The following is a 23,166-nucleotide window of genomic DNA, read 5'->3' as shown; positions in this document are numbered from 1 at the left end:
GGCGCGAAATGCAGTACCCATTCTCGATATCTTCTTGATAAGAACGAAAGCTCATATTCTACTAATCTTATGTCTATGGGGAGTTCCAGAAACTATTTTAGGATGTGGTATCTAAAAAATTCCTTGCATAAGGTGCTGGTTAGGATCATTTATGACTTGTGAACTATGCTGATGGATTTTTCATTGGATGAATTTGCAACACTCTGCGCGGCAAAATGAATGCTTGTAAGGTGGTTGTGTAGGTATCAAAACCGAGCCAGTAATTGAAAGCTGCTCTAAAAGCTACCAGAATCCATTGGACCTTGTCGAAAATGTCAGAGTCCTTCCCGAAAAGCAACGAATGAACTCTGTGGTGTTCAGAAAATCGAATTTTCCGATAAATTGGTAAACCGTGGATATCAGGATTGTTGGTCCAAGCTTAGCAGAACGTTAATCTTGAAGTATGCGAGCAAGATGCTGTTTATGTTGGTTCAAGTGAGGCAACAAATAAAAAATAAAGGATCTTAGAACTTAGCTATGTACTGCAGGTATCACCGACGGTGGGGTGACATAAGGTCTGTGGCCATTAGGGGCCATAAACTCAATTGACCATATGAAGTGGCTACAATGTCGAGTATCAAATAGACACAATGCCAACAATGTTTAGAGTCTGTCTATTGCACTTTTCAGAAGTGGTCATGAAGACAATTTTTATTTTCTCAAATGGCCACAATGTCATTTATTTTGAAGGTCAATTGACCGTATGGCCATTTACTCTATGCCACCCAACCATCACCGACAGTGCAATCAGAGACTCTTATCTAGTGACTTTTATTATTTCGGCGATCTAACTCCGTTTAGATCGGCCAAATCCATCAAACTTTGTTCGATTTTGCTCGGTATCCTTCTGCCCATGGCTGGCGTAGGGTCAAACCCAGGGCCAGAAATATACACCTGCTGCGTATGCCAGAGACGATTGCAGGCAAACACGACCTCGGTAATGTGCAGCGCCTGCGACCGGCCTACGTACGAACCGGCAATGGACCACGTCGTTCGAGGCCCCATGCTGTGCGAATCGGACCGCCTTCACGGCACACCGCCACTCGCCCGAGCAGCACAACACCAACACCCACACCCCAAGATGACACAACAATAGACACACATACGAACACTACATCACCCACACACCACCGCCGGCTACTTCTAGTCACTCCGACAATCTGCCCGGTATGTCAGTCTATAATACACCGTAACATGGCATCAGTCAAGTGAACCCTCTGCCTTGGCTGGTGCCACTTTAGGATATGTTCCGGACTCCGCAACACGCGGGATTGGACGAGTGACTACGTGGGCCCCTGCAGTGCTGCCCAGTCGAAATATTTCACGTATATATCCTCCTGTCACCAGCTGCCTGAAATGGGGGCGCTCCTTAGAGGTGAAAACCGTATGTTAGTTGGTGACCTTAACGCGCACCACGATCTTTGGAATTCAAGACTGTCGAATGATTGTAGGGGAATACACTTGGCTGGGCAGGTAGACAATTCGAAATTCTGCACAATGAATGACGACTCATCCCCCACCAGGATTATGGGCAGCTGCTGCAGTTCGCCCGACTGTAGCATTAGACCATCTGCTCATAGTCATCACGATTGATAAACCTTCCGATTTTGCTTCCGCGGATCACCGGACCTATGCCAACTTCTCCAAAGCTGATTGGAAAGGCTTCGCTCATGTTACTGAAATTACCTTCACTGCCCTACCCACACCAACCGACGTTCACGCAGGTGAGCGTAAATTTCGCAGGGTTTCACTGCTGCTACAGCGCGCTTCATTCCAGCAGGATGCATTTCTGATCCCCGTCCGAATTTTCCTGCTGAAACGGCTGTCTTAGCCGATGAGCGTCAGGCCGATCCCGCAAATCCCCCGAGCAGGAATCTCTGCGCGGAGATTCGGCAACTAGTGAACGTACATAAGAAGTAGAAAGAGCATCTGAAGACGTGCAACTTCGCCTCTTAGGTGAGCAAGCTTTGGTCTATCGTGACAGCCGATAGGTCATACTGCATCCTCCGGAAGATAAAGCCAAATGTCGAGTGACCAGAAGGCTGCACAAACTGCATGCTGATGCTGAAAAAATGGGGTCCTACGGGACCTTCCCCGGTAGCGAACACACTAGAGGCACTACATAAATCACCCCAGCGAAGCATCAGCATGGGTTCCGTTAAGGGCACAGCACAACAACAGCACTTAACTCCATAAACACTTCGGCCTTAACCGAAATCGCCCTTGTGAGAGGACGGTTCTAGTAGCGCTGGACCTGTCAACGGATTTTAACACCGTCAGTCACTCCACGCTACTAGAAGATATTGAGTCTTCCTCTCTCCCACAGGGACTTAAACGATGGTCGGCGAATTATCTGAGTGGTCGACATTCGTCAGTAATCTTTAGAGACAAAACTAGCAAACCGAGAAAAGTTAAACAGGGGGTACCATAGGGTGGTTTCCTATCCCCGGTATTGTTTAATTACTATATTTCAAAGCTTCCTAAACCACCAGAGGGAATGGAATTGATCTCGCCGAGCTTTCTCGCTTCTTCACTGCAGGGAGCCTAACTCTCTCCCCTACAAAATCCTCGGCAACTTTATTCACCACCTAGACGAATCAGAATGCACCTGGGTATTCACGTCAACGGTGAATCAATACCAACGGTTAATAACCCAAAAATACTCGGAGTCACCTTCGACTTTCCTCGGAGTCCTCCTCGACGCATACAACCGCAATTGTCAACAGAGTATAGAGCCGCAACAAGGCCCTCAAGTTCCTGGCCGGCAGCACTTGGGGCAAAGACAAAGAAACGTTGCTGGCAACATCCAAGGCAATTGGTTGGCCGGTTCTAAATTATGCAGCGCCCGTGTTGTCGCCGGGCACTATGAAGCTTAAGACCTGCCAGAACACGGTACCGACCGGAGGCCTTCTGATGTCATCTCAATACCACCTACATGACGAGGTCCAGATGCTCCAAATTAAGGAGCATAACACAATGCTCTGCAAGCAGTTTCTAGTAAGGTGCCACAAACGTGTTCACCCAAGTAGACAGGTGCTTGCAGCAGAGCCTTTGCCAAGGCACGCCAGGAGGCAGAGGTTCATCAAACAACCTCTGGATCCAATTGCATACAGACAGGCCCTGAACGGCACTCACAGGGAGTCGGTCTCGAGTTATATATAATCTCGACCTGTGAATGCCTTCCGGGCACACAACCACCTGACGTGGATGGGACAGAACTTTGTCCGCCTCGGGAGGCCCGCACCACAATAGCCCAAATTCGCTCTGGTTACTGCAGAAGGCTTAACTCATACCTGAGCAGAAGAAACGAGCATATCCCCGGAACCCAACCCAACTAACGCCCCTGCTGGACAGATCCCGTTGAAGTCGCGCACTTCCTAGGCCTCCCCTTAGCTGAGACATACGACAACGTTGGTGGATGAACCGACCCGAGCGGGGTTTAGTAGCCGCTACAAAAACAACACCAACAACTCTTATCTGAAAAAGTGAAATGAGCAATAGGTTTCATTTTTTCCGTTATATTGACCTTATATTCGTTATCTAGCCTTGAGTGCTTGAGCAGCGGATCTTGTGGAGGAGATACTTGCGGGATCGGATTACCGAATTCTCAAGTCTATTTACCGTTGTTAGCAAAATAAAAAGAAAGTTTCGTATTTTAAAATTTTTTTTTGCTGAAATTACTTCCCCTTTACAGCACAGTTCAGTTCCCAAATTTTATTCACCATTCGCAAATAAAATCAGCGCAAATTATGCTCGCGTCAGTCGTACCGTTATAAACGGTACAGTACATTTTTACTGCCATCCAAAGTGACGCTTACAGCGTTGCATTTGCCACAGTTGCACGCGCGTGCACACCATAAAGTAAAGCCTTCTTTACCTTAGGTAACGAAATTATAAATTCGTTATATGTAATAAATTTTTATGACTCAATCGTTTTAATGCACTCGTAAGAAATAAAAACAAAAAGAGAATTTCGCTGCAAAACAAAAACACATATCCTGGATAAAGCTAGCCAGGCGCAACGATGGTGGTCACGGTACTCGTATACCGTTGCCGCGATGCGGAGCGTATCAAGCGGATTGACGATATACTTATTCAACAAAATGACAGACTATTAATTTTCGATCGTTCAGAGAGAATATTACTTTCATTCATAAATATTCAGCTCGGCTCACACTGAAGAAGCAAATAAATATGTGATAAGCAGCTTTAATGAAAAGAAATGCACGGCTATTGAGTAGACTGTGGAGTAGCGGTATTGGTCAGCGCGAAATTATAGTCATTTGTCACACATTTCAGCGCACGAATTTGCGCATTTGGCAACGGTGGTTGGTAAGCAAACTTTAAGGCACCGAATAAAAGGAGCAAAAGTTTTAAAAATAAGAGAAATAAAAAGACAAAAAAAAAAAATGAGTGCGCCGAAAAGTTTTGGGGGCAAGAATGTGGTGAATTTTAGCCTCCAGGCGCTGCGCGCATGTTCGACCACTAAACATTGTCTTCAAAGCGCGCGCATCAGCATGGAAGAAAGGTACGAAAGTGCGTCACAAAACCAAAAAAAAAAAAAATAATAAATATTTGTCATAAAAAAGCGTGCGCAAGAACAAGCGCGAGTTAAGTGAAAAATTATGCAAACATGCGTGTTGCGCCTTCGTGTAAAGGGAAATCATTAATAAGTGCCAATAAAGTGCCGAAAGCGCATACGTACAAGTTTTTGTGGGGATTTTGCATACACATTTTTTTTGAACTTCAAAATTACGCAGCATTTTCGAGTTACTATTATTATGAATATTTATGTATTTTACATTCTTTTTGTTATGGCTACTGTGCATTTGGGCCGCCTATTCAGAGCTCCACCAGACATCTTCTTTCGTGGTTGTGCTTTTGTATGCAAACACTTTTTTAATATTTGATTTTTGACAGTTGATAGTTGACGTTTGACAGTCAAATAAACGACTGACTGCGTTCGCTGGCTTCAGGCCTGTCGCGCCATTTACTCATCCAAATTTATGTAATACTCGTTGTAATATTATTGTTTGACATTTTTATGGTGTTTTGTGTGGTCTGTCATCAACAACAACAACAACAACCGCAATAATTGCGCAAATCCAGTGGTAGCCATTAAAAAAAAGATAAAAAAACATTAATTTTGTCGCTTTAAACTGCCAAAGCGCTGTCCTTTGACAGTTTTATTGACAGTGTAAATGGAGCAGCCGGGGTGGCTGGGTGCAATAACGGTAATATGTTGGCATAAAAACGTTCTACGAAAATTATGATTTATATTTTTTTTTTCATTTTCAACGTTGTTTTGCAGTATTGGAGGCGCAAATAAAAATAAAAAAGTGAGAGAAGAAATGTTTATGTTAAAAAACTTACAGCAGGAAATATTATTGACTAAAAAAGTTTGCGAGGAAAAAAGTGGTTTTGGAAACAAGAGGTTCAAAAAGCCTCAACTCAAAAGCCACTGGGGGTTTTCTAAACCCTAATGCTGGTTGCCTAATGGGCTTCATATTCAGTGTTGATATCCAAACCATTAGCTTTGGACGATGATCCATTTGCTTTGAGCTTAAAACGTATTTTTCCTCATATGTATCTGGACTCCTTGACGGAAGAATCTTAGGCGATTTCATGTGTCATAAACTCCCCATTAACCTCAAATTAAGGCTTCCAAACCACTGAGCTCCAGACAGAAAAGTGGCTGGACTCACTCAGCTCGTACGAGTCCATCACGGGCCATCACTGAGCAAGGGGACCATTTTACTTTTGGAGTACTTTGGATAGGTGAAGATTTGTCAGCCCAATTACAGTTAGGAGATACATAGGTCGCCATTATCGGTTTTGGTAGGAATTTAGACAGTTCCTAGTTTGTTCCTAGTTGATTATCCATTTCGCGCCTAAAAGTATGCATCAGAATATATGTAAGAGACTTGTGTGCTTTGCACTTCTCAAATGGCTTACGAAAAACAAATTTTTGGTGAAGATCTTTTTCTGAATTAACGGGCAACCCTAGAAGGAAGCACCACCGACCGTTCACGGTCCTAAAATAAGTCAGTACAAATATGAAAAAGTCCTTCAACTATAATAGCATGAAACACATTTACACAAGTTGGAGCTTGTGACAGAGCACTGGACTTTCTCTGCAGCTGCCGAGCATTAAATACAGAACATGAATTAGATTTTGATTACCTTTAAATCCGAATAATCTTAAGCACTTAGTTATAGCCAGTTTCACGAAAGCAATTTAAGTGATTTTGCTTTTCAAATTAATATGAAAACTGACTGCAGTAAAAAAAATAATTTTTCACTTAAATTGCTGGTGAAATTGACAGCTAAGGCGGATTCATCATTTTAGTTCAGAACTACAACCATGAATACGCTTTTAGACAATGTCAACTCAGAATAAATGACCCAAGGATTAATGCAACTTTTGTGGTGTTTAAAAGAGATCTTCTTATTTGCAATACTTTTTTAAATAAACGTCATTTTGGTTAAGGTCTTCAGACCTTTTATCGTTAATAAAACACATCAAACAATTAAAAAAAAAAAAAAATTGGAAAAATATTGAAAAAAGAATTATTTCGAAAAATAATTTAAAAATCGAAGAATAGAAACAAATTTAACAAACACTTAAAACAATTTTAATCCTAAAATGCACTTTTTTAGGTTAACAACGCAAAAAATTAGCAAAAATTAAAAAAATTTAAATTTGGGTTTTTGCCTTCAAAATATATTAATTTAGTCGAAACTCTTTTATGGCATGCAAACCTTTGTTATGCCACCTTGATTTCCCATCGCCAAGTCCAATTTTCGTTTTCTCGTAATTCTTCCACTGCTACTTTGGTTATCTTGATTTTTTGTGTATGTACTTACTAGAAATTTCCATTTCTCCATCTAATTAACTACTGTGATATAAGCTGTAATCATGCCATTGGCTCGCTTTTTCTTCTTCGCTTTCTTTGCTTTTTAGCTATGATTAACGACGTACGGTCATCTGGCATTCTGCTGCAGCTTTTCTATTTTGTTGCTGATTCCCTCACATAATTATACTTCCGCAATTTTACTGCTAGACTTTTTCTGCTACTCATTACTTCAATCAACTTCTTTATTACTACATACTACTATTTTTCCATTTCTGCCACCGCTGCTTTAATTATTACTCTAACCGTTGTTTTATTATCTTTTTGCCATTGCGGCGATTTGATCGCTTTTTCGTCGCAATCCCATTTGCACTCCATATGCCGCTCACGAAATTGGACGCGAAATTCCACTCTTTGTGCTAATGTGAATTTAATTGCGCTGCCGTGCATGAAGGTCAAATCCATTACTACCGCGGCGACGACGTTTGCGCAGCCGCATAGTCAGCAGCTAAGGCAGTGATGGCAGCTTCGTGTGCCATTCGTCTTCGCCTCATCAGCGGCACAACGACCAGTCAACTGCCTACCTGTAGCGTCTGTCAATTTCCATAACAGTTCCAAGAGCCTAAATTGCCGAGTACAAAAGAAGTCTATAGCCCAAAGTTGGCTGCTGTTTCGACCATTTTCGTCAGCTCTAATTATTGTGTATTGCGAGCAGAACAAAACCTTAACCACACGAACTTATTATAATATAAGCAAGTAGCAGAAAAAAACGATTTCATTGAATTTTAAATTATCCAAATGTGTATAAACAAAGCACGCTGAGTGCAACAGTAAAACCAATTTTGTTTGAGTAGAAGACAAATGATATACAAAAAAAAAATTATGACGCCACCTTGTCCATAGACCCATCACAGTCACAGTCACAACCACAACCACGTTCACAACCACCTATGTTCATGTCCACTTCAAAACTTGAAAGCCACCGCAGATTGATTTTTTCTTTATTTGATTTGGTTTTTTTTTTTAATATGCCGCTGCTCACTTTTCCGTTCGGCAGTTATTTATCCTGCCTTTTAAGTCTATTTACAGCTTTATTTGCTTGTTGTTAGCGAGTCATAACTACAAAAGGTTTATTTTATATGAGATTTTTTTTTTCTCTTTCGATTTCCGCTTCTTATTAAATAGTCCATCAGATTTGGCTGGCAGCACCGAAGGCTGTTGAAAGCACGCAGATTTGTGGCTACTGAAGAGAACTGGAGCTGTGTGAATTTAGAGAAGTTAAGAAGAAAAGGGGGCAAAAATGGACAAGAGAGAAGAAGAGGAAGGTGTAATGGCAGAAAAAATGTGGCCACTGGAGCCAATTTAAGCGGTATACTGATTGGAATATCCCAGACGCATCCTTACACGAAAAGATTTGCAAAACCACAGCTTGGTTTGTTTGCGTGCATTTTTTTGAGATTAAAAAAACAAATTTTAACAAATTTTCACTTTTGGATAAAATCTGTTTCTTAATTGAAAAGCATTTTGTTTTAATTCTGCTCCGTTTAGAAAATTTGTTAATTCTAAATTTTCATTGTTGATATTATACATAGCATTAAAAAATGTTCCTTATTTTAGATCTGTAGAAAATTTTCTAAAATTTATTCGACACGTTTAAAATTTCTTAATTTTTCGAATTGAAAGTTCCGTAAACATTTTTGAGAATGTGTCTTTTAAGATTTGTAAAGTGCAATTTTTAGTTTTTGGGATTTTTTACTTTCGAAAAAATTTTCATTTCCAAATCATAAAAAATGGAATGAAAGATACTTAATAAAGTTATGCAAAACAGCTTGTCATTTAATGTTTCTTACCTTTTTAGAGACGTTTTTGGGAATTTTCGCTAATATTTTTATTTTTTGAAAATTCCAATTTAAAACTTTTTGGTGGTTAATTTTTATTGTTTTTGGGGTTGACTCCGAATTGTGTCGGTTTGTTTGAGTAGGGTACACAAAAATGTAGGGGTCTTGGAATCTCCCGCCTTTCCAAGTAGAAAGGGCAAAAACTAAAAAATTCAGTGAGCTTACATAAGTAATACTGCGGTAAGAGATAGTAGAATTCTGTTGACAGGGTTATGATCCTGAGCGTGTTCGTATGCCGGTGGCATTTTGCCGCCAAAATCAATGATTTTTTCCCTCTTTTGGGGCCTCGAAGTCGTTGTATTTATGCAAAAAAAGTTTCCTTACACATTTTGAATAGTAATTTTTTTTTATGAATTTGCAAATTAATTAATTAGTCACTATTTAGACTTTTTTTAATGTGTCTTAATTAAAAAAAAAAATATATAAAAAATTCTAAATTTTTTCGAATTGTTTTGCAATCATTTTATATACACAAATTTTGACAGTTCAGCAAAAGTTTCAAACTTATTGAGGTTTTTTCCAGCTTACATGGTTTTTAAACATTTGTGAAAAAGTGCTAAGAATGTTTACTAGATTTGACTTCAACATTAAAAAAAAAATATATATTTTTTCGGCAAAATAAAACTCGCTTTTTATAAAAAAATTTACAAATTTTTATTTTCCAATCAATGCTCTCAACAAAAACGAAAAATTAATATAATCAGTTTCAAGAAATAGAAAAGAAATTTCAGTTGACAGCTCTCAAGAAAAGAACGCTTGTAATTTTTTTCTCCAAGAAAATTTACAGCAAAGGCAATGTACATTTTGAAACAACAGAAATTTATTTTAATATATCGAGTAAAAAATCGGAAATTTAAATAAAGCAATTGCTTTCAGTCGGTTTCACCGGCAATTTAAATCGAAAATTTTAAATTTCATGTTTTATTTCATATTTTGTTAATTTAAAATTTGAGTAGCCTTGGCATGCTAACGAAATATGAATCAAAAAGTAAAAATTATAAAAAAAAATAAAAGAAAAAAAATAAAGGTAAAAAGTGTCGCTCTAATTGAAAATTTACGAGTTTTTTATGTTAAAACAATAAAATCACACTGAAATGCCAAACTAAGTATGTAAATGCTTTGCGATAATCAAATTTTATACTCAGACCAAAAAGGGGTACTAAAAAGTAAATATTTATGGTTTTTATGCAAAAAATAGGCTTAGAACCTAGAGAGGCGTAGATTTCAATTGACAGTGCAAAAAAAAATAATAATTAAAAAAAAAATGTTAATTCAATCAATGGAAATCGTAAAAAACTTGCTGGCCACTTAAAATCGCTCAGGGCGAAGCTTGCGGCAATATGCCACAGTTGTCGCAGCCAGTTAATGTTGTTGTTGTTGTTGTCCCATTTTTGCATACTATGCTCTTTATTATACTCGTACGCATTATTTTTATTATTATTATTGTTTTTATCACTAAATAAATATGTATTAGATATTATTATAAGTCGTAAAAAATTCAAAACGTTTTCAATAAAATCACAATGTGGCGCGTAATAGTTGTGCGCAGGCAAACGATTGAGAAGATGAGACTGGAAGCAACGCCAAGTTACATGAAAAAGTAGTAAAAATTTAATTGGTTGTCGCAGAATTGGTTGTGCGAAGATGAGAGGTAGAGACGCTACAAAAAGTTGCGAAAAATGCGAACGACTCGATTACATTAGGGCGCATGAAAACTGGTCGCAGGTAGAGATAGCGATCCACTATAGCCGCCGATATAGATGAGCCATAAAATGGCAGATGAGCTTGAAAATGTGGTTCTCGGTCACGTCATCATTACGTATAATAATATAAATATATTATTACTCCATATGAGGTAAAAAATTAAGCGAATTACGAATTTGTCGCAATTGTTATCGATAACACTGGTTGTCGATATAAATTGTTATCGATATATTTTGTTATCGAAAACATTATAGTTTTTATTTGTATGTCCTCATGATACTTATCGATGTAACTTTGTTTTTGTACTCTTTTTCTTATTTTTTATTTGCATCGAAGCATAAAAGACAAAAATAAAAATAAAAATAAAAAAACCGAAGAAAATTCTATTCCACTCAATGCGACCCTTATCAGTCGACATGTCAACTAGACTGTCAGTTTGAGGACCATTTAATCAGTTGGACATTTTCTTTTCTGCTTCTGTTTTTTTTTTTGTTTGTGTTTTTTCTTTACTGTTGCGGCCCAATTTACGCGCAAATTACAGATATTTATGCTGCAATTTTGTTCGTTCACTTGAATATGTTCTTGTGTATTTTTTTCACATAAAAAATGATTGCGCTTGGTGCTGACAGTGCGAACGCGGCGAGATAAGAATTAATTGAATTTTGTTTACAGTAGTAGAGGGAAAATTCGATGAAGCGGTTACACACATATGTGTATATGTGTGTGTGAGAGTGCAACACCCAAAGTGGTTGATGCTTAATTGACGTATGTACATACATATAGCGGCAAGCAGGTGTGCTACCCACACTCACACACACACACACACACACACGCAACCTATAGAATCCAGCAATGTAGGCGCTACTTAAATATGAGGGGTATGTACATATGTACTCGTATGTGGCTTGTGTTCGTTCTAGGCGCTTTTTTAAATTGTTTCTTTGCTACCCAATTTTCGGTTGCTGTTCTGATTGTTTTTTATTCACATTTATTTTTTTTTATTTTTGCCTCACTTATAGCATTTTTGTTCCGAATCGATTATCTCGACCGGCTGCCTGGCTACGCTTACTGTTTGTTAACTGCTGACCGCACAAGTGAAAGGCGCCCAATTCGGCAAAGTTTGATAGGAGTATCGAAAAAAAAAATTTTCTAATTATTTTTTACTTAAAGTAAATACTGTGAAGATAGCGATTAAGAAAATTGGGCAATTGCGCTGAAGTGGCTATGGCAGAGATATTGCTGGTCGTGTAAGCAACATCCGCTAGGTGGTTAACGAGCAATGCGCGTGGCTCACATGTGTTTGAGTGTGTGTGTGTGTGTACGGAATAGCTGTGAAGTGAAAGGTGCCACAGGTGCCACAAATGGCGGTTAACCGATCGCGCACACGTGATTAAATATTTCCATTTATTTGCTGAGCTCTCTTTTTTTGCCACATTTCTCGCGACTTTAAGGGCGCCAATAAGATTTGAAGATCAAGTCAGGACATACGTGGGTAGAAGAGAGTGCATCAGCGCAAGAGATAAGCGCTAACAGCAGCAAAGCTAAGTGAGTATGTTTTTGCTTTGTTGTCCGAAATGAACAAAATCGACTGCGTTGATAGAGTGAACGGTCATAAGACTCCTTTAACATATTTCTCCTTTTTTGTAAAATTGCTATTTTGGTAAATCTAGCCATCTCTGTCTTACGTGGTTTTATCTATCTTATCTTTATAACTCAAATCTATGAAGCATTTTGAAAGAAATATTTTTATCAGGTCTCAAGTGAAGAGGTGGCTTAGAATGCCATAGAAGTTTACCGAAACTTGAAAGTACAGTTCTAATGAGAAGATACCAGAGCACTCCAGCGGTTGCTGCATTGCCATTTCTAATTACTTGATGAAAGCCATTTTCAATCGCAGGCCTCGAAGCGAACATAAATGCATGAACATATGAATTTCTGTACAAAAAAAAAAAAACAAACCGATTTAAAGCTATTTCAAAATTATGCAACTAAAAAATAAGACTTGAAATTAAATAATTTAAAAATTACAGAAAATTTAGATTTTTTCGGAAAAGTATTTTGAAAAAAAAATTAGACAATCCTGCAGAAAAATGCTAAATAACTTAAAAAAATGTAACAACTTAAAAACAAGTAACTTTTAAGCAAAAAATTAAACCGACTTCAATTCTCACATAAAAATTTAACATTATCGTTAATTTCCCTGTGTGATAACACCTTTCCTTTAAAAAAAGAATTATAGAAATCGGTTAACGTGGTCCAAATTTATGCGGAAACATACATAAACAAAAATATTCTGACGAACTGATAACCTCCTCCTTTTTGTGAAGTTGGTAAAAGAGAAAAGTTGGATAACGCAAGAAAGATTTAAATTTTTTATTTAAAAATATTTGATACAAAATTTGAAAAATATATGTGCAACAAATATAAAATAATTTTTAAATAATTAGAATATATGTACATGTACATTTTCTTAAATGAATTTTTTAAATTTGTAAATTAAATCACGGTGAAAAATCTCTGCTTTCAAAATTATGTTATACAAAAAAAATTCTAGGTAGAAAAAATAAAAGATATAATATGTTTTAAAATCAAGTAGAAAATAAAGTTAAAAAGGTAGCAAATTTTGGAAAAGAAAACTTACATGCATATATGAAATTGTTTTTGAAAAAATGTAGTTAAAAAACTAAATAGTTTCAAAAAAACTATTGAATAGTCTTTCAGAAACAAGCTTTTTAAATTTGTGAACAAAGTTGATTTAAAAAAATGTTGGTTTAAAAAATTACACAGTTACGAATGAGTATTTAAAAAATTTATAAATTTTGTGAAAAAATTAACAGTTTCCGAGATTAACTTGAATTATTTACATGTGTTTGAGCTGGTTATTCTAAATAATTTAGAATTTTTGAAAATAAAAATTAGATAAGCCTTGAAAAAAAAGTTTAAGTAATTTGCGAAGAAAGCAATAAAGTTTTCAAAAAAACTATAAATTTGAAATATAATGCAAATATTTTTGTAAAATTTGTGAGCGAACTAAAACCAAAATTTGAGGAAAAATTCTTACGTACATATTTTTTAACGAATTTCTGTTCAACTGTTGGAGATAAAGATAAATAAAAAAATAATAAGTTTTTTTTCCAACATGCTGAATAAGCCACGCAAAACAAAGGATTTTGAAGACTTAAATTTTGGAAAAAAGTTAAATTTCAAATTAAAATCGCATTTTTTAATTCTTCGTAGTTAATGTACCCCTACAAAAGTTTTGTATGCTCCAGCAGTCATAAATCTTCCGATGTCACACTTTCAAACGCTGAAACATTTATGAAAAGATTTCCACAAAAACGGAAAGTTATTGCCGCCGATTGGTATCGGATTCGAATGCGCTGCAATTATCTCGCGCTTTTGTATTTTAATCTGCTTACTGTCAATAAATCATGCACTACAACGCTACCACATTGCCACACGCTTGCGCAACAGCAGCAACTTGCCACAAGAGTTACGTCGTTACGTCTACAGTTATGTCAACGTTAAAGTGAAATATTTGCAAAATTCAATTAAAACATCAAAGCGCGAAAAAATAATAATAATAAATTCCAGCAACAACGTCGTCAATGTCACTTAGGCCACCGCACTGAAGCACTCACACACACATCCATTACTGACGCTGGAAAAAAAATGTAAATTGCCAGCGCAACAATGTTGCTGCGGTGCAGTGGCACGGCGGCGACGCGCAACATTAGCGGCTATTTAAGCGACAAAATGGACATTCATTGCAGCAACGCATGCAAAATTGTTAAATTTGCTGATCGGCGGCCTGGCTGAGACGGAGGCTGCGGCTGTTGTTGTTGTTTTGTTATTGCAATTTTTTCGAAATTTTCGTTTGCTGTCGCTAAGTTGTTAAAAACATTTACCAGCATTTTTGTAACAGGCAGCTTGCTTCTTCTGCAAGCGTTTCTTCTTCCACCTCGCTTTGTTGTACTTAAAGTTGATTAAAATATTTAGACGTTGTTCCATTGCTAACTGTTCGAAAGGCGGCAAGGCAATTACCATGTTGCTGCCGCGCTGAACGGATAGCCATCGATAGCGGCGGGCAGACAGTTGTGGCAAGTATTTGCGCTCTTTTGTAGTCAGCGGTTAAAGATGAGCCGAGCGCAACAGTAGCGAGCGGGAAAAAATGTTTTTAGCGAGCATTTTAATGACTTTGTAATTGTGCAGGAAAAATTGAAAAGAAATATGTTATACTCATATATGTATGTATGTATGTATGTATATGCAGTTGTTGCACGATTGGTTAACAGTTATTTATGTTTTGCTTGCCTTAGAAATCCACTAAGCCTCCGATATTTTTATGGCATTCAAGCGCTGTAAAGAAAATACCAAAGACTTAAGCAACGAACTTGCTGTTGCTGGGTTAGTTAATCGCCAATTAGTCTGAGGGGAGGGAAGACGGCTTCGGCAAGCAGCAACGGATTGGTGCGAGCAGTTATTTTTTACGTGTGCCAAATATTTTGGCAATGTGCTAAATTATAGGTAAATGAAATTGCTGTTTTTTTTTCTTGCTAATAGAGGTTAATTAACGGAATGAATAGGAGTTTAAAGGAGAAATATTTTCGCATCAAAAATACTCCCATCAGCTGCTTTGCAGTAAAATTAATTGAAAAAGAAGCAGAGCTTATAGAAAAGGAATCCATAAAAGTGTTTAGTGATATTTACATGCTATCATAAAGTTATTAAACGAAATTGTAAACTTTTTTCTGGCTTTATTTTATTTGAAATAATGGGAAACGGAAGTCAGGAGAAAGAACGCTAATTTTACTTTTAAAATATATTAAAGGTGTGAAAAAAATTAAAAAGAAAGAACTAATCCAAAACAAGAATCAAAAATTGTTTGAAAATATTTTTTTTATAAATTTTTTTTACAAAAATTTAAAAGGTTGTAAATATTACAAGCTACTTGTTGACATAAGAGAGTTATTATTTGGAAAAAAATTCCATAACCGAGAAGAAAAATGTTTCAAGGGCGAAACTCTGCTCAAGAAAATTTTGTGCGCATAATTTTTATATACGAGAATTCAACCAGTTTATAAAAATTATATATTTATTGAGAAAAAAACACGTTTTTATACCAATGAAAAACTATAACAAATTGATTTCATAAATATTTAAAAGTTTAGAATTGCTACCAAAAACTTTAACATAAAAGGTATATTTGTTTTTATATTTTTTTAAATTAAATAAACAAAGAAAGTTTTAAAATCAAAAAACGAAAATTGAGTTTCGAGTTTTATGTGTTAACTTAGAATTTCTTAGTGTAAAAGCATCCAAATTTTATAAACGTATATTTTTTTTTTCATAATACTATAAAAATATTAAAAAAAGCTATAATTATTTTTTGTTTAACATCAATGAAGCTAACATTTTTTTAAAACATGTTTTATAAACTCGAAATTTTTATTTAATTATCAAAAAATAAAAAGTAATTTTTACTAATTACATTACATTACATTACATTTTTAAAACACTGCATAAGCTGCAAAAGAATGTAAAGGTTTTGGAGTGAAAACTTAGCTTTGACAGTGTTTTAAATCTTTTTCAAATTAAAAAAAAAATCGAAAAATAACAATTTTCTAAAAAAAAATCTAACATTAAAAACAACTTGTATAAAATTTTTGCCAAGATATAAAAATTTCGAAAATAATATTCCAAATGCAAATTTTTTCTATACCCCACAACGCATCAGCTAGTAAAATATTCTACCTTAAATCTCTATAGTTACGCTAAAAATGTATTGTATATTTTATCGGATGTTAAAATTCTTGGGGGCCAAATTATAGGATATGCCAAATGTACGTAGAAAAAAAAAGATTAAATATAAAAATTCTAAAAATTATGAAAATAGGAAAAAAAGCTCTCGCCACCTACCGGCTAAATTTTTGTTGAGTTATTTGCTTCCATGTAGGTAATAAATATACATTCCAAATTCGAACCAAATCTTTCATATTGCATTAAAAATTTATGGCAAGATTTGAACCAAACCAACATACATACATACATATAAAGTTAAATAAAAGCTTGTAAAAATAACAGCCGAATTCAGAATTGGACAAAACAGTTCACATATAAATAAAAATTTTGGCGAATTGATAACCTCCTCGTCTATTTGAAGACGGTTAAAATATTTTTGAAATATGTACAAGCTTCTTCAAAATTTAAATTTACTAAAAAAATTCTTCAAAATTTTGAAAAAAAAAATATTTTTTTTAATTTTTTTGCAAGGACTTGAAAAAATTTCAAAACTTTTTGGAAGTTTTGAAAAAAAGCCTTCGATATGATTTTCGATTTTTTATTATTGCCAAATGTATTTTTTAATATACGAGCATCGAAACTCAAGATATTTTTTTTTATAATTTTCGTTATGCCTTGTAAAGTACAAAAAAAGAATATTAAATTATTAAAATTTTAACAGAAGTATACAAATCGTTAATCGAACAATTAAATACTATGTGTGTACTGCATTTCTTCTTTTATCTGGTTTTAAAAAGGAAAAAATATTCTTTAAACGCCGCTCAGCGATTTGTCTTTTCCCTCCATTTGCTTTCGTGCTTTCTTCTTCAATGTTTTTTGTCATTTATTTATTTTTTGTTGGTTTCCGCCGCATTCCTTAGCACAAGAAAAAACGTTTGGTTACATACAGTAAAAAGAGATGCAGCCAAATAACAGAAGATGCCACAAAACAATAAAATAAATATGTAACACTCGCATGCCATCTCCTCAGCTCAGCGCAACAATAAACAATGACAACAATAAAAAAATACGATTTGCGCCATTGCTGTTGTATATACATACCTATAAAAAAAAAAATGAATAAAAATAAAAGAAACACCGCGCAGGCCATGAAAAAAGTTGCATAACTTGTTTCTTTAAACTTTAGTGGCACTCCGCGCGCCTCACCACCAATCCGCGCCGCGCATTATTTGGTGCTGTGGCCCTCCATGACAAATGCCGAGCTGCAGCAGCTGCCCTCATTCGCTGTAACTTTATAAAAAAAAAAAAAATACTTTATTATGCACATAAATGAATGACCAAATGTTTAAGTGAATGCAATGCAAATGTATGCAAATACAATGGAATGAATATTTATATATTTTCTTAATGATTTGCATTCGGCTGCTGTGAGTCAAATCAACGCCACCATCGCCCAGCCAATTGCCGCCAAACAGTCTGCTGCGCCACAGAATTCTGAATTGGAATGATTGCTTTCGAAGGTGTCAATCACTAATTTATTGCTTGCTTTCTTGTGGCTGTTGTTGTTATTGCTGTTGCTGGTATTGCAATTTGTGTAGTTTTTGCTAGCATTTATTTGTTGTTGTTGTTGTTACTGTTGTTTTTGTTGTTGTTTTACAAGTTCACGTACACAACGCGTAGCTGTCGACTGTCGTGAAGGTTGCTGCTGCTGCTGGTTTCTCCCTCTAAGGCAAGTTCGTCGCTTAAGTCTTTTGTTTTTATCGCAAACTGTGCAGGCGTTGCAACTTTTTTTCTCGCCTTCGCCTGTTATTCTTCGTATTTGTACGCCATTAACAAGCTTTCGCAGCGGCAGCAGCAGCTAATTAACCACTTGTCCGGGCTGTCATGTTTGCTGGATTTATTTTTTGTAATTTTTATTTATGCATTTTGAATATCGACGCGGAAAAAGATTGTGAAATAAAATGTGGAAAAAAATCGAAATGTGACTAATTGGCGGCGAATATGAATCATTTTTTTATTTGCGTTTAATTTGTACTATTTTTTTAAAAGAGTTTCTATGTTTCATGTGAGAAATCTAAAGATCTTAAAGGAAAGGACACCACAAGTGGGTGTTTACAAGGTGATCGTTGCTTTATTGCTTTCTTAATTGTATACTACAGCTTCATATTACTCTCCTCCAGTATAATATTCCGTTACCTAAACTCAAATTCAGTAATGTAACCTCAAAAAGACTTCTGAAAATAATCTAATCACTATGGTAAGCGATCTTTTTAGCCGCCAACATCAACTCCCCCCCTCAGGCACTAAATCAAATTTTTGAAATGAAATTAGCATAATTACCAAATGCAGAGTTTAAAATTCCTCATAGTTAATTAAATAACAACTACAATAACAAAAATACCAAATTAATTACCAAAGCCACCACAAACACAAAATTATAAAAAGCTAGTTCCATTCATTTTCGAATCACACAAATTGGCGCAGAATGTCACAGAGAAGTGAAAATTTTCAATAAATTGGTTAAGAATTTATTATTTAATATTACAATTATCGAAATGGCTAATGGCGTTCACATAAAAAAGACCGCCAAAGTAGCTGCTAAGCAATGCAAAGAAGCAACTTAGGTGAGTTAGCAGCTTATAAATAAGTGGCCAGAAAGGCAGGCAAAGGTAAAATAGTGACAAAGGTAGAAGAATACAAGAGGCGTAATAACAAAAAAGAACATAATCATGCTAATTAATACACACAAAGTAGTCATATACTGGCGGCCACTGATCACTGGGCTTAGAAATAACTGAAACAGAAGACATAATACAAGGGAAAACGAAAAAACTCAATAATCTTTTTTTTGTGTTACTAGAATTTATGTTACTAGAAAACCGACTCACTAATAAATTTAAAGATTTTTTCGAAGTGTGTAAGTGTTGAAAAAACAATTTTTTTTTTTAAATAACCTTTTTTAATAGTTTTAAAATCAATCGAGAACTAAATTTTTATTTAGATATACGCGGCTGCTGTGGTGTAATGGTTAGAGGTGCGCAACGCCATTCCGCCGGGCCTGGGCTCAAGCTCAGTTCCCGTCCAATATAAAAAAAAATGAAAGATAAAGGTTTTCCTAATAGCGGTCGCCCTTCGGCAGGCAATGACAAACATCCAAGTATATTTTTACCATGAAAAAGCTTCTCCTAAAAATACAACCGCCGTTTGAAGTCGGCGAAGCGCTATCCTATTATTATTATTATTATAGATATGTTCATTAGGATACCTCACCAAAAAAGTTGCGAATTATAATTTTTTTTTTATATTTTAAGACCCAAAATATTCCGGAAAAATATTAAAATTTACATGCGTGCGATTGACCAATGTGAAAATACCTCCAAAAATCTCATTCAGCCTTATCATGAGTTTCATTTTCCCCGAAGCGGTTCACTTTTCAGTTTTGGTTTCCATGGTTTTACTATGGGCGGATGACAAGTTTTCGGGTGAATTTTTTTTCAGGCGAAACACAGGATAAGGCAGATTATGTATTTTGATTTGGTTGATAAAATATCTTTAACATTTTTATGCAGACCTTCTAAGCTTTATCTTCAGCTATCATTTTAAATGATTGTTTGCGAAAAAAAATATTTTTTAAAACTAATTTAATAAACAAACTCGTGTTTTGGAGGTATTTTCAAATTGGTCCAGCTGAAATTTTAATATTTTTCTAAAAGTAGTATTGATTAATATTTTTTGAAAAATTTTTACTAAAAATACATTTTTTCTTAAATCTTGCAAGAAAAGTTTTGAGCAAAATCAGCCTTATCATGAGTTTCATTTTCCCCGAACCGGTTCACTTTTCACTCTTGGTTTCCATGGTTTTACTATGGGCGCATGACAAATTTTCGGGTGATCCTTTTTTCAGGCGAAGCTCAGGATAAGGCAGAATATTTTTAACATCTTGTAAGAAAAGTTTTGAGTAAAAAATTATTTACATTTTTAAGTCGTGTTTTTAGGAAAATTTTCTAAATTAATTTATCGGAAATTTTGTTTTTTTTTATATTTTCAGATACATATTTTTAATACTAAATATTTTTAGTATTAAATAGTTTTAGTCCGGTTTTTAGAAAAATTTTCTAAATTAATTTATCGGAAAGTTTTGATGTTTTTTTTAATACTATTAGACATTTTTTTTGAATATACCAAAAACTATTTGCTGCTAATTAAAAAAAAATGTACTCTTATTTTTAGTTTAATAAGTAAGAAATTAATAATTTTTAAATTTAAAATGAAATGCTGATACATTCAAATTCCTGTTTAAGAGACCTCAAGCTTCAACTTAGAACAACTATTTTTGGTTCTTCAAAATCAATGAATAACTGCTTCAAAAACAAAAAAATTTAATAATTGAAATTTCAAGCTTCAAAATAAAAAAAGCATTGCAAATTAGTTTTAAATATTCGCTAATGTTATAAAAAGTAACTTTTCACTTGGTTTGAAGTATCATGATACAAAAAATGTTAATTATAAAAATTCGATGTTTAAAAAATACTTTACGTAAACTTTTTTTTTATTTTTTGGTTTCTGATTTAGTTAAGGTTATGTTAATGTAGCAGTTAGTTCGAAAGACCAACTCACTTGAACCTTGCAGGTGCATTGTGATATCGCATCAATCGCGGGAACATCAGTAACTATTTTCCACGGAACCATTTCGAAGCTCTTATGAAGCGTAGGATTGGTTTTATTCCTACACGGGATACTTCCGTAAGACTGTTGTGTTCTTAGCTTCAACTTGGAGCAACTGCAAAAGAAGCGTTCGGCTGTTTCTTCTTCTTCCTCATTTCTGTAACTTTTTCAATATTTATGGGAGAATGTTCCTAAACTCAAAGAGTGCATGCCAAATAGCCAATGACCGTTTTCACAAGTCATGACCTTGTAAATGTTCTCTCTAGGCGAGTCTGAGCAATTCTTCTTTCTGTTTCTTATGAAGTCGCGACCAAAGTAGCCCAGTGGTTATACAAGTGCCCATGATCTATTCGCCTCTTTAATAATGTTTTTTGTAATACTTAATTTGCAGGTTGCCAGAGGGATCCAAAATTTACTCCTTTAGAAATTTATCTCTGTAGAAATTTAAATTTAAATTTTTTGGTCGAAATGAATTATTTGAATAAAAAAATCGACATACATACATATATAAATAGTTACAGTATATCACAAACAAAAAAAAAAAAAAAACAAAAAATAAAAAAAATTATAAAATTAAAAATAAATTAAAAATCTCTTGGAGCATATTCGGCAGTACCGGCCGATATTTTACCGACGGCAGTGAGAGTTACAAAAGCCCATACATACGTATGTTTGCATGTTATTTTTCAAAAATTTTCTTAAAATATAATAGGTAAGCAATTTTTGTGTGGACGCGTCTTTTGTATCCTGAAGCTGGTGGGATGGTTAAGTTCATAGGTTCTCAAACTTATTTCGTTGACAGACAATGTGCGAAAAATTATATTTTACAGCCGCTCTAAATTATTAAACTCGAAATTACAATTCCAATTTTAATTTAACGCCCCTAACCACCTGTGAGCTTCGTACTGGGTGGGGTGTCGCCCCTTTTGAGAGAGACTGATTCGGTTGCACACTTAGCATATTGCCCCGAAATTCGCTATCTAAGATTTTTTTCTAAGTAATTTCCTCAAAGGATTTTTTATGAACAAATTTAATATACTTAAATCCACTATTTTCTTACCTCAGCCATTGTGGAGTGGCATTTTTCATTAAAATGTTTTTTTTTTTTATTCAAGCAGCAAATACTCGAATTGCTCGCCACAAGTACGCCTTCTTCCACAGCAATGGTCGCTGTTCGTGTTTGTAAATTTTATGGTATAGTTAAGTGTGCCACTAAGCGTTGAGCGTTGCTTAAAAACATTTACTGAAAGGCCAAATTGCCTGGTTTTGCACTATCTCTATCCAAAAATCAACTTCTTCACAAAATCTGCGCAAATATTTCAACAATTTTCTTCAAAATCTTACACATTTCCCTCAACTCGTTTACATTTTTTCGTATTCGTTTTGTATGTTTAATGCTTTACCACCGCTTCGGGCGCTGTGACGACACGTTTACCATTGGCCCTCTTTACTCTTTTTGTTTCTCTGTTTCACATCGCCACCAATACCACTTTGCGCAATTTTGTGCAGTCGGAAGAAGTGGAATTTTTCTTTGCAAAGATCGCATTCACTATTTACAAACCGAAATCTTTGCGCCGCAAACGCTCTTGCCCCATTGCTATAGGATTTTCATATTTTTTCACCGATTTTCCGCGTTTGCATTGAAAATATTTCTGCATTTTTTCACACTTTACATATAGATTTTCTACTTCTTTGACTTTTGCACACGCGCTCATGCGCTCCTCACTCGCTTACCGCGTTCGTGTACCACTGGCTGGCACTGTATGTGTGCTATGTTATGGTTGTGTGGGTAAATAGCGCCGTTGCGCATGCGTTTTGCCGCTTAAAGAATTTTAAAGTTGTAACACGCTCGCGCTGTCGAAGAGAACTGATCACAGCAAGTGGCCGCTGAGTGCTGGTCAACTCTGGAAATGTTGTGTTTTTTAATGCAGTTGCTAATGTGGTGGTAAATACCAAATGCGTGTGTGCATTTTTGTGGGTGTGTGTGTTTGTTTAGTTTACCTGTCAGTTGGCCAATTGGTACAGGTGTGGTGGATTAGATAGTGTATGAATGGTGAAAGGGGTGATGTTGCCATATTGGATGCACAAATTGGAAAATATTTAAAAAACTGAAAATTAAAAATTTCATTGAACTGAATTTAATGCAACAAATTCATATGATTACGACACCATCTGAAATGAAGCGTTATGCAAGTGTTCTCTAATTTTTTGGAATCCTTGATACTTAAAACACTAAAAACTTGCATTACACAAAAAAAAATTTT

General features: G+C 35.3%; 1 protein-coding gene across 1 annotated transcript in view; it reads right to left on the bottom strand.

Annotated features, from left to right (window-relative positions):
• LOC108358642 (tetratricopeptide repeat protein 28) overlaps positions 1 to 22,793 on the bottom strand; it is a 58,898-nt gene extending 36,105 nt beyond the window's left edge. Inside the window, exon 1 of the mRNA XM_017610080.1 lies at positions 21,963 to 22,793. The gene's annotated coding sequence lies outside the window, so the exon portion shown is untranslated. The remainder of the gene's footprint in view (positions 1 to 21,962) is intronic.
• Positions 22,794 to 23,166: the final 373 nt, after the last annotated feature.

This window comes from Rhagoletis zephyria, unplaced genomic scaffold (assembly GCF_001687245.7).
Source record: "Rhagoletis zephyria isolate East Lansing unplaced genomic scaffold, Rhagoletis_zephyria_1.1 Rzeph_scaffold_00280, whole genome shotgun sequence".
In the NCBI taxonomy this organism is placed as follows: Eukaryota; Metazoa; Arthropoda; class Insecta; order Diptera; family Tephritidae; genus Rhagoletis; species Rhagoletis zephyria.
This window is presented reverse-complemented; position numbering and strand designations above follow the sequence as displayed.